Source organism: Schistocerca gregaria, chromosome 2, assembly GCF_023897955.1.
Source record: "Schistocerca gregaria isolate iqSchGreg1 chromosome 2, iqSchGreg1.2, whole genome shotgun sequence".
Lineage (NCBI taxonomy): Eukaryota > Metazoa > Arthropoda > Insecta > Orthoptera > Acrididae > Schistocerca > Schistocerca gregaria.
The window spans coordinates 284,306,489-284,319,560 of record NC_064921.1 but is presented as its reverse complement, the minus strand read 5'-3'; positions in this window follow the sequence as shown (position 1 = coordinate 284,319,560).

Here is a 13,072-nt window from a genome sequence, read left to right as displayed (position 1 = left end):
TAAAACTACCCTTCGTGAGATTATTGCATTTAAAAAGCTACCATTTTGTAAAAGTTGCAGTTCCCGATTGCTTCTATGTCTAATGTGTACGATGTGGAGGTGCAACAACCTAGGAAATTCGAATTAAAAAATTACACTGTCTCACTAACTGATTATAGTCTACTGTTAGTGAAAGACCTATAGAAATCAATATGAGTTCTTTCATTCCTCTCCCTGTCGTTCAACTTGTCTAATGCATGGTCTACTGTTCAAGGGTTTGGCAAATGATATTTTGAAATTTGCCAAATCCGGAAACATTTCTTGTAGGGAACAGTGAACACTGTGTATATACCAGATAGTTATAATTAAACTTTCCCTATTTAACACGTTATAACACGAAAATTAATTGAAAGCCGTGAGCTCTATCTTCTTATCTAGTGTTTTCTACTGAAAATCTCGTGCTTGTTATCTTGTTAACTTCTCTATTACAGAGATCGCCTAAACTTTATTTTTTAATTTTTTTTTATTTGGTTCTGTGCGCAACAAATAACTTACTTGGTCTTTCTGCTGCCACTGCTTGATCTGCTGCATTCCATTATTTAACAAGAACATAAAAAACCTATTATTATTGCTGAGTGCAATGCATGTTCTGTATGGGGCCCCCTTCTGTTGCGCCGGCCGATGTAGCCGAGCGGTTCTAGGCGCTTCAGTCTGGAACCGCGTAACTGCTACGGTCACAGGTTCGAATCCTGCCTCGGGCGTGGATGTGTGTGATGTCCTTAGGTTAGTTAGGTTTAAGTAGTTCTAAGTTCTAGCGGACTGATAACCTCAGATGGCTCAGAGCCATTTGAACCATTTTTTTTTTTTTCCTGCTGTTGCTGCGGCTGCTGCTGCTTACTACAACTACATATAATTCAACAGAAAGGGTTTGGTCAAATCTAAACTCGATAAATGATAATCCAAACAAGTAATTCCTTTTTTCAAAAACCATGTTCTGAAAGCGATTCTTTCTCATTCAATTAACAAAACGCTAGAAACTCTTTGAGCAATCGCTTCGTATGTAAATCTGCCTCCAGTGGCATTAAAGCAATATACAAATTAATCAAACTCTTGAGACAGACTGAAATACTTCTCAATTGAATACATAGTGAAACAATTCCCTGACAATTACAAAAGAAATCAATGAAAAAAAATACTTAATCTATTCGCCTAACAATGGTTTCCCTTAAGAATTCAATTCCTATCATTATCAAAATTACCGTCTGCGACTACGCACATACACAAACCCTTTTCTTTCAATTAATAAGCGCGCTACAAATTATAAAAAATATCCACTCAATACCAAATCCTGTGTCGCTGTTGGCGGACACAGCAGTATGGCAGCTCGGCGACGACCCCTCGCCCAATACATGTGCGCACCACAGCAGGCGGGCTCCTACACCGGCTTCCAAACTGCCACTAATTAATCCGTGCACTGCGAAGCGCGACAACAATATCTTAGATTCCAGAGCTTGTGTATACGCGCTGTAGCCAACCTTTAAATCCTAAGAGAATATTGCAAACTCTCATAATCACTGTACGAGTACCAAACTTGATCGCATTAATGACAAGGACGTGGGAAAGAGAAACAATGCAGACTCAGTTCAATCGAAACACCTTTAATGTGCTACAAACGGGCTCAATATGGCGCCCACCCGTGTCCAGAAGGGTCTGAAAGCGCAGGACTGCATTCTGCACAGCAGAACGAAACATTTCCGTAGGTATGCTGGCTACCTCTCTTGATATCCTGCGCTTCAGATCAGCACATGTGCGAATGTTCACTTGGTAAACCCTGCCCTCCAGGTGGCCCCACAACCAGAAATCACAAGGAGTGTGATCCAGTGATCGTGCCTGCCAAGCATTTGGAAACTATCGGCTGATAATTCGATCTTTTCCAAAAGTGTTGAAGACAATCAGCTGAATTTCACGGGTGACGTACTCTACTGCATTCGGTCCTTACTTGGCTTGCATTTATCGCGAATCTCTTGCCCAACGTAAAGTCCCGAGCGACTGGAAAAAAGAGCAGGTGACGCCTGTATATAAGAAGGGTAGAAGGACGGATCCTCAAAATTACGGACCAATATACTTTGCAGGATTCTCGAACATATTCTCAGATCTAATATAATGAATTTCCTTGAGACAGAGAAGTTTCTGTCCACGCATTAGCACGGCTTTAGAAAGCATCGCTCCTGCGAAACGAAACTCGCCCTTTTTTTCACGTCATATCTTGCGAACCATGGATGAAGAGTATCAGGCGGATGCCATATTCCTTGACTTCCGGAAAGCGTTTGACTCGGTGCCCCACTGCAGACTCCTAACTAAGGTACGAGCATATGGGATTGGTTCCCAAGTATGTGAGTGGCTCGAAGACTTCTTAAGTAATAGAACCCAGTACGTTGTCCTCGATGGTGAGTGTTCATCGGAGGTGAGGGTATCATCTGGAGTGCCCCAGGGAAGTGTGGTAGATCCGCTGTTGTTTTATATCTACATAAATGATCTTTTGGATAGGGTGGATAGCAATGTGCGACTGTTTGCTGATGATGCTGTGGTGTACGGGAAGGTGCCGTCGTTGAGTGACTGTAGAAGGATACAAGATGACTTGGACAGGATTTGTGATTGGTGTAAAGAATGGCAGCTGACTCTAAATATAGATAAATGTAAATTAGTGCAGATGAATAGGGAAAAGAATCCCATAATGTTTGAATACTCCATTAGTAGTGTAGCGCTCGACACAGTCACGTCGATTAAATATTTGGGCGTAACATTGCAAAGCGATATGAAGTGGGACAAGCATGTAATGGAAGTTGGGAAGGCGGATAGTCGTCTTCGGTTCATTGGTAGAATTTTGGGAAGATCATCTGTAAAGAAGACCGCTTATAAAACACTAATACGACCTATTCTTGAGTACTGTTCAAGCGTTTGAGATCCCTATCAGGTCGGATTGAGGGAGGACATAGAAGCAATTCAGAAGCGGGTTGCTAGATTTGTTACTGGTAGGTTTGATCATCACGCGAGTGTTACGGAAATGCTTCGGGAACTCGGATGGGAGTCTCTAGAGGATAGAGGCGTTCTTTTCGTGAATCGCTACTGAGGCTGACTGCAGTACAATTTTACTGCCGCCAACTTATATTTCGCGGAAAGACGACAAAGATAAGAGATATTAGGGCTCGTACAGAGGCATATAGGCAGTCATTTTTCCCTCGTTCTGTTTGGGAGTGGAACAGGGAGAGAAGATGCTAGTTGTGTTACGAGGTACCCTCCGCCACACACCGTATGGTGGCTTGCGGAGTATGGATGTAGATGTAGAAGTGCGAAGCCGACCGGGGTGGCCGAGAGGTTCTAGGAGCTATAGTCTGGAACCACGCGACCGCTACGGTCGCAGGTTCGAATCCTGCTTCGGGCATGGATGTGTGTGATGTCCTTAGGTTAGTTACGTTTAAGTAGTTCTAGGTTCTAGGGGACTGATGACCTCAGCGGTTAAGTCCCATAGTGCTCAGAGCCACTTGAACCACTTTTTTTTAGAAGTGCGATGGGGCCCCATCTTGCGTGAAAACTGTTGAGTTCAATGCGTCTCTCCCCAGTAGGACGGGTATGACATGTTGGCGAAGCATATTGCAGTAACGCTGGCCAGTCACACATCACGTCTTTGACCGTTGAGTGCGAACCTGTTAAAAAAAGAATGGGTCAATTAGAAACGTAGCCGTGAAGCCACACCATACGGTGACACGTTCACCATACAGAGCAACTTCATGGACAGTGACTGGAGGTGAAGATTCCCACACCCTCCAGTTCTGTGTGTTCACCTCAGCCTTCAGAGAAGAATGAGCTTCGTCTGCCCATAGAATGGTCCAGGGCAGCCTTCGTCAACTTCAATCGTTGCGAGAAAGAGGAGACTGAAGTCAACAAGTCGTTGTTCGTCTTGTGGTGAAAGCTGATATACGGTGAGGGTCTTGTATGGATAGCGTTTGAGAAAGGTTCGAAGCACCTTCCGTACCGTGGACCACGGGATGCTCAACTGTCATGATACAACATGCTCACTGCCTGACGTTCGGGAATTTCGCGCAGCGTTGTCTGCTGTAGCAACAGTGATTTCATCAACCAACCTGTGGTGCAACCATCGTCGGCCTCTTCCCGGAGGGACGCTCAGTACTCCAGTTGGTTAGAACTTCTTCATCATGCTCCACACAGCAGGAGAGAGGACCCTTCCATAAACCTTTCAGCCGGCGATATTCTCGAAGAGCAGCTACAGCATTACTATTGTTTTGATAGTAGAACTTCACCTGCTCCTTTTGTCCAAGCTCATGCTGACACGTCAACAAGGGCACTGCGACTGCTAAGGTGTGTGGGACTGTGAATCACGATGACTGACACGGCATCTGGTGGTCATAGTGGAAACTGGAAGGTGGCGTTGTGACGAATGGAAATCATGCGACCCGTACTCTGGAGATTAATGCTACCAAGTTTGGTACTCGTACGATAGTTATTTTCCCTGTTATAACGCGTTAAATAGCGTACGTTTAATTACGCTACTGGCCATTACAATTGCTACACCAAGAAGAAATGCAGGTGATAAATGGATATTCATTGCACAAATATATTATATTAGAACTGACATGTGATTACATTTTCACTCAATTTGGGTGCATACATCCTGAGAAATTAGTACCCTGAACAACAACCTTTGGCCGTAATAACGGCCTTGATACGCCTGGGCATTGAGTCAAACAGAGCTTGGATGGCGTTTACAGGTACAGCTGCAAATGCAGCTTCAACACGATACCACAGTTCATCAAGAGTAGTGACTGGCGTATTGTGACGAGCCGGTTTCTCGGCCACCACTGACCAGACGTTTTCAGTTGGTGAGAGATCTGGAGAATGTGCTGGCCACTGCAGCAGTCGAACATTTTCTGTATCCAGAAAGGCCCGCAAAGGAACTGCAACATGCAGTCGTGCATTATCCTGCTGAAATTTAGGGTGTCGCAGGGATCGAGTGAAGGGTAGAGCCACGGGTCGTAACACATCTGAAATGTAACGTCCACTGTTCAGAGTGCCGTCAGTGCGAAGAAGAGGTGACCGAGACGTGTAACGAATGGCACCTCATACCATCACGTCGGGTGCTACGCCAGTAAGGCGATGACGAATACACGGTTCAATGTGCGTTCACCGCGATGTCGACAAACACGGATGCGACCACCATGATGCTGTAAACAGAACCTGGATTCATCCGAAAAAATGATGTTTTGCTATTTGTGCACAGGTTCGTCGTTGAGTACACCATCGCAGGCGCTCCTGTCTGTGATGTAACGTCAAGGGTAATCGCAGCCATGGTCTGGAAGCTGATAGTCTATGCTGCTGCAAACGTCATCGAAATGTTCGTGCAGATGGTTGTTGTCTTGCAAACGTCTCCATCTGTCGACTCAGGGAGCGAGACGTGGCTGCACGATCCGTTACAGCCATGCGGATAAGATTCCTGTCATCTCGACTGTTAGTGATACGAGGCCGTTGGGATCCAGCACGGCGTTCCGTATTACCCTTCTGAACCCACCGATTCCATATTCTGCTAACAGTCATTGGATCACGACCAACGCGAACAGTAATGTCCCGCTACGATAAACCGCAATCGCGATAGGCTACAATCCGACCTTTATCAAAGTCGGAAACGTGATGGTACGCATTTCTCCTCCTTACACGAGGCATCACAACAACGTTTCACCAGGCAACACCGGTCAACTGCTGTTTGTGTATGAGAAATCGGTTGGAAACTTTCATCATATCAGCACGTTGTAGGTGTCGCCACCGGCGCCAACCTTGTGTGAATGTTCTGAAAAGCTAATCATTTGCAAATCACAGCATCTTCTTTCTGTCTGTTAAATTTCGCGTCTGTAGCACGTCATCTTCGTGGTGTAGCAATTTTACTGGCCATTAGTGTACAACCACCCCATATTTCAAGAAATGAATGACACCTACGCTGTACTGAATTTCATCGCCGGGGGAATATACTAGCCGCGCGGGATTAGCCGAGCAGTCTAAAGCGCTTAAAAAAAAAAAAAAAAAAAAAAAAAAAAAAAAAAAAAAAAAAGGTTTCAAATGGCTCTGAGCACTATGGGACTTAACATCTGAGGTCATCAGTCACCTAGAGCATAGAACTACTTAAACCTAACTAACCTAAGTACATCACACACATCCATGCCCGAGGCAGGATTCGAACTTGCGACCGTAGCAGTCGCGCGGTTCCGGACTGAAGCGCCTAGAACCGCTCGCTCACTGCGGCCGGCTAAGGCGCTGCAGTCATGGTGTGTGCGGCTGATCCCGGCGGAGGTTCGAGTCCTCCCTCGGGCATGGGTGTGTGTGTTTGTCCTTAGGATAATTTAGGTTAAGTAGTGTGTAGGCTTAGGGACTGATGAGCTTAGCAGTTAAGTCCCATAAGACACAAAGTAGAAAACCAAAAAATACTGCCATACTATACAAAATCCACAGTCGTTAGACACTGAGAAATCTTTTTAGATGGTAGTCAAAATAATTTTTCAAAATAGGAAAGCAAATGTCATACAACATACCACAGCTCAGTGCCATACTGTAGTCTGAGTTTCAACAAATACTAAACGCTTGCATAAGGCCAGTGTGGCCCACTCAACAGAGACAAACAGAATGAGTGTCAATACTACGTGTAAGAACAAAACGTTCTTGCCGAATGTCTTTCCTGACGCCACACTCATCAACGTAATCTAAGGAATGGAGCTCGTGTCCTGCATCTGACTGCGAATTGAGTAAACTTTAGTTCTGTGTGTTATCGTATTTTGATGGTTTGCGTAGAGCACTTTCTAAGGTTGAATTTGAGAACCAACCCAGCATTTGTATAAACGATCGTGAGAAACTGGCTGAAATCACATGTTGGCCAGTAAACTAGGGCACAGTCGACATAAATGTTTTCTGCGTTTGGTACCGCGTCATAATGTAAAAACCTACTGCTGCTGGGGAAACACCAACGTTTCGGCCTCAATTGCAGCGGCCTTCGTCTGGCCCTGCAATCGTGGCCGAAACGTTGGTTTTTCCCTAGCAGCAGTAGGTTTTTACATTATGACGCGGTACCAAACCCAGAAAACTTTTATGTCGACTGACTCTGGCCGCGGAAACCTATGCAATTATACAGGGTGTTACAAAAAGGTACGGCCAATCTTCCAGGAAACATTCCTCACACACAAATAAAGATAAGATGTTATGTGGACATGTGCCTGGAAAACGAGAGGTCGTGGGATAATATCCCCGTCAGGCCACGGAAATTTTCATCTTGCGTTTAATTTAGCCTTCAGTGCTCAACGACGTGAGGAAACACCAGGAGCAGCACTTGCTTCGGATTCCACGTTAAACTAAGGGTCCACTTTGCTCCTTGGAAAAACAGTGATGATCAGGGACATAAAAGCCTTCGAATTCGGATCGAATTGTAAGACATGCACCGAGTTATTTAGAAACACAAAAGTACTAATCATCGTGGAAAAATACGTGATATACACTGTGCTGTCTTACAGTAGATGTATTCACTACCGGCTTTAATCATCGAACATCTCCACAGCGGAAAATTATCCACTGCAACAACTTCACATGTCACACATTCTATTTAATCAGGAAGGTATACGCCATTGCTGACTTGAAAACGTAAGAAATTGATACTTAACGCCGTAATACAGACCCGCCCAAGCAGAAGACAACATCGAAAACATTAAAACCTCTAAGTGCGGTAAATGCAAACGTCACTGCCCACAACGACTGAAAATGCGTGAGCAGTTAAGTGTCCCTAACACAGCAACAGCATCTGATAATATATGAATTGTTTGTTCTTTCTCTGTACCATTGAAAATGTAACGACTGCTAAGACTCTCTCTCCAAGAATTGAACTGTTACGTTTCGTGGAAAATATGTGTGATGGAATAAAACGTATTGCAACTAAGCTTGATTTGTGACAGCACGGGACAGTACGCGTTTTCTTTCTTTATTCCCATGTTAGAGCTCATTTTAGTTTCTTCAGTATGTACTGTACTTCCTCGATTCACCGCAGCTGGCCCAATTGAAGGAAGGTAACATTGACTTAGGTGCTTGTGTTAACGTACGACTCATGGCTCTACAGTACTAGCATCAAGCATATCAGTACGTGCAATCAACAGGTTAGGGTTCATCACGAACGTGGTTTTGCAGTCAGTGCAATGTTTACAAATGCGGAGTTGGCAAATGCCCATTTGATGTATGGATTAGCAACAGGGCAATAGCTGCGGCGTGGTACGTTTGTATCGAGACAGATTTCCAGAACGAAGGTGTCCCGACAGGAAGACGTCTTAGGGAGCACGGAAGATTCCAGCCTATGACTCGCGACTGGGGAATACCTATAACGACGCGGACACCTGCAATGGACGAGGCAATTCTTCGTGCAGTTGACTATAACCCTAATGTCAGCGTCAGAGAAGTTGCTACTGTACAAGGTAACGTTGACCACGTCACTGTATGGAGAGTGCTACGGGAGAACCAGTTGTTTCCGTACCATGCACAGCGTGTGCAGGCACTATCAGCAGCTGATTGGCCTCCACGGGTACACTTCTGCGAATGGTTCATCCAACAGTGTGTCAATCCTCATTTCGTACGCTTCTCAACAACAGATTCGGTGACCGATGGATTGGTAGAGGGGGAGCAATTACGTGGCCTCCACGCTCTCCTGACCTCAACCCTCTTGACTTTCATTTATGGGGGCATTTGAAAGCTCTTATCTACGCAACCCCGGTGCCAAATGTAGAGAATCTTCGTGCTCGTATTGTGGACGCCTGTGATACAATACGCCGTTCTCCAGGGCTGCATCAGCGCATCAGAGATTCCACGCGACGGAGGGTGGATGCATGTATCCTCGCTAACGGAGGACATTTTGAACATTTCCAGTAAGAAAGTGTTTGAAGTCACACTGGTACGTTCTGTTGCTGTGTGTTTGCATTCCATGATTAATGTGATTTGAAGAGAAGTAATAAAATGAGCTCTAACATGGAAAGTAAGCGTTTCCGGACACATGTCCACATAGCATATTTTCTTTCTTTGTGTGTGCGGAAAGTTTGGCCGTACCTTTCACTTCCCTCCGTTCATCTTTAACTGAATTACATACTGTGCTCTTTATTGTCGCAGTTTATACTGTCTTAAAGAAATCCAAAAGCATTTCATCATTCGTTGTTGGTTTATCATCCCACTTCTTTTGAGATAGATTTTTCCGAACGAAAACCAGCTGACTCCTCATCTTAGCTGAATTGGGATTCCGGTTTATATGTATTGCTGGATACGCCTTACAATCCAATATCTAATTTCACTACCGTTATTACTACTGCTACTAGTAGTAGTATTAGTAGTAGTAGTAGTAGTTTTTATTCATCTGTAGATCACTTTTACATGGATACTCGACATGTCTTGGTATTAGAATTTAAGAACAACCAAAATAATGTAATCTATATATACTGTCATTTTCATACTTACAGGTCTACATTGGCCAGGATTGGGCAGTAGTTTGCTGTGGCCTCGTATTAGAAACCATCCGGGCATTTATCTGATATGGTTTAGGAAACCTGGGAAACTTAAAATCAAGATGGCCGGATTAAGACTGGAGTTTCCACACTCCCAAATACAAGGCCAGAATGTCTGAAAAAGTACTGCTTCATTCGGTTTATCCCTAGTGTACAATTCTGTTTTACAAATAAGTAATTTAACAATATAAAAGGAAAATCTACACTGTTCATTCATGTCTCAGTCACTGCGCTCGCCACTCGCACCATACCCAAATTGTTTTTTAATTAAACACATACCTAAAGTCGTGAATGCTGTTTGCTCCGCAGAGTTTAGATGTTTGTTAAAGGACATCTTCTAAACACTATCAGCTGTAACTGAAATGTTAACTAGCCAAACCAGTATTCGAGAGTATAACCCACCATCGGCGACATATTATGCATCGCTATGTCACCTCCAAATTCTTTATTAATTTCAGCTTGATGTACATCTAGAAAGCAAGCAACTGTATGGATACCTAGAATGCAACTAAAGTCATATTTATGTTAATATGATAGAGTATGAAATCAATCCTATGCCACAGAACGCAGGTTATCACGTATGTGACTGTTGTCACTGCCTAAGATTTGAGTTCAAGAATTCTGCAAGCACGCGGAGTTCTGTCACCTGGCTTCACAGTTTCACCATTACCACGCCGTACTGTGTACGCGTAAAGAGGGGGGAGAGGAGGAAACTGCGAATGTGCCGCATTTAGATGGTCATGCAGTTGCGCCTGGAACAATGAACGATTTGCGTGAAGCTTGGTTTCATGCTTCATAACAACATAGATCACAAGCAAAACAAATTTTCTATATCATTTAATTGTTTTTTTGCGCGCTGCGGACATAACAAAATTTATACCTGATACGGAAATTGGAAATTTATGGTAAGGACTATGGGACCAAACTGCTCAGGTTATCGATCCCTAGCCTTACGCATTACTTACTCTAAGTTAAATAACGGTAAGGTCAACACACACGCCCATGCCCGAGGGAGGACTCGAATCTCCGACAGAGGAAGCCGCGCAAAACCGTGACAAGAAGCCTCAGGCCGGACGGCTACCCCGGCTATATCTGGTACAATGCAGACGATTCCACAGATTTTTGTTACTTGTGTTGCCAACGTAATCGGGACGCAGTTAGTTTCAAGGTCGAAAAAAATCATTTCATACGCATATGTTGGTCGAAACATTGTAGCTATTATCTTTGCAACGTCATTATGGGGGGGGGGGGGGGGGGGGGGGAACAATGTAGAATCTTGGACTGTTCTATCGTAAAAGAGTTTGAAAAGGGAATTGCATTAGAGATCTATCGGTTCCATCTGCGTATGTACAGGGGCGCTTCCAATTGAACTGGCGCACGACCTCAAAAAAAGCTTAAAAACAGATGCAAAATTGGCAGTGTCCTCAAAATATTTAGAATGTTATTCCTGTAATTTTTTCAACACCATATTGAATTCTCCAGAAATTCTCTTTTCTTTAATGCCACTGGACTCAGTAAAACGGACAGTTTCCTTATTAGAAAGTGCCCCTTTCACACATCGATGTTCTTTTTAAACGCATCCTCACAAAATTAGAAATAAGTTGTTTATCATCTTGCAGTGTCTTATTGTTGTTAATGTCTAGTCAAGTCCACTTTAAGTGAGAGGTCTGCAATCTGTTGTGGATGTTCCAATTTGCATTCCTGTTTACTCTTTTCCGTCTGAAACTCAGAAATACCGGATGCCCCTCGTCTTAACCAACGTCTTTTGCAGTAATGTACTCGTATAACGTCTCCGTACGTTTCTTTCCGTTACATCAAAAACTATTGCATCTGACTAGGCTAAGAAAGGAACATAAGGAAAACACTAATAACGACAGAATGGTTGGCATGTGTTAACAGAGCAGGGAATAGCTTTCATAGTGAGACGCATAATGCGAAAACTGTAGGGAAAGACAGAGATTGAACCACATCCAAGTACTGGTTGTGGACGTGGGACACAAGTGTTAATCTGAGTTGAAGAGAATGACACTTTTTGGGAATACTTGGCGGTACAGATCAAATATGTCGGAAGACAGAAAAAAAGAGAAGATCCACCGTGTTATTGCCGATTAAAATCGTCTGAAGTTAAAACAAATTGATTAGTGAAAAGAAGTGGGAGACGCAACTATGACTCGTAATTAGAACGAATGATACTGTGCGGGATATACAGCCAGGCGAAGAGATGGAGTAGGACAGCGACAGAGTAAGTTCCTTTCAGAATTCAAAGATATCAGATGGGACCGCGATTATTGTCGTCCTTTCAGGTGTCTGAATTATTGTTTCCGCTCTCTTCTGGACATTATTCGCACGACACGCTAAGTCGCCCCCGTCAGGCGCTGCGACCTGTGTTCATTGGGACAGTGAATACAATCGTAAGACAGTTAACAGCACTTGTAGCATATGACAGGGTCAGTTGTAGAAATATTGTGCTGAAAAATTGAAACAGAAACATGGCTGAGCACTCGAAAGTACAGCATCGTCATGTCAAGAAAACATGAGAGACGTCTACTTAATGGAAAGTGGGTGCATGACTTTAGAAAATGGGCAACAGCAAAGTTAGGGTGTGTATCGCTCAACTTCATGCATGGAAAAAGGGAGCGTTTATCCGGCACTGAATGACAACTGGGTGATCATGATAGTAAAGATGATACCGATGATAGTTATAATGGCAATGATGATGATAACGCTGCAGCATCTTCAATATTTTTGGTCTCTTATGTAAGTGAAGCTTTAAAAATTATATGTTCTTCTGCACCGCTTTAACTGCGATGTTTAGTATGCCGCTGTTCTTCCAGTTAATGGGCTGTTTAATAAAACCGAAGTTGCGACGAGACCCGAAACTCTTCCCACGGCACATTTACTCAAGTAAATCCGTTAGGTGCATTCGTGACTTAACTTTATCCGTTGCCAATCGATGTGAAGCTTGGATACTCATTAACATCAGTAACCTCTAATTTCATAACACGGCGAAAATTTAGTATAAATTGGCGAGACACTTAAAGCGTTGCGGACCATTAGCGAGTATGCTGGAGCAGTGGTGATACTGTGGTGTCCGGGATGACGGCAGTTTGCATCTCCATTTGGCTTTCAAGAATTGGGATTTTCGTCATTTACTTACATTATTCATGGCCAGTTCCTTATAAAAACATGGCCGACTTCCATCCCATCCTTCGTCAGTCCGAGCTTGTGCATCACCTCTAAGATAGTCGATGGATCTTATTCCTTCCTTCCTCCTACCGTTATTTCATATTTAGTAAATATAAATTAGGTTTGACGAAATCATGAATTACTGCCAAGTGCTGCTGACAAATTTTTTTTTTTTGTTGAACAGTCAATTTCAATCACGGAGTATCATCAGGTCCATAAAAGCCCTTAAACATCATACTGTACGATATACTCTCAATCGTCTAACATCCTGCGTGGTGTCTGTCAGTTCTAAGCCGTATCTCACTACCGCTTTCGCGCAACGA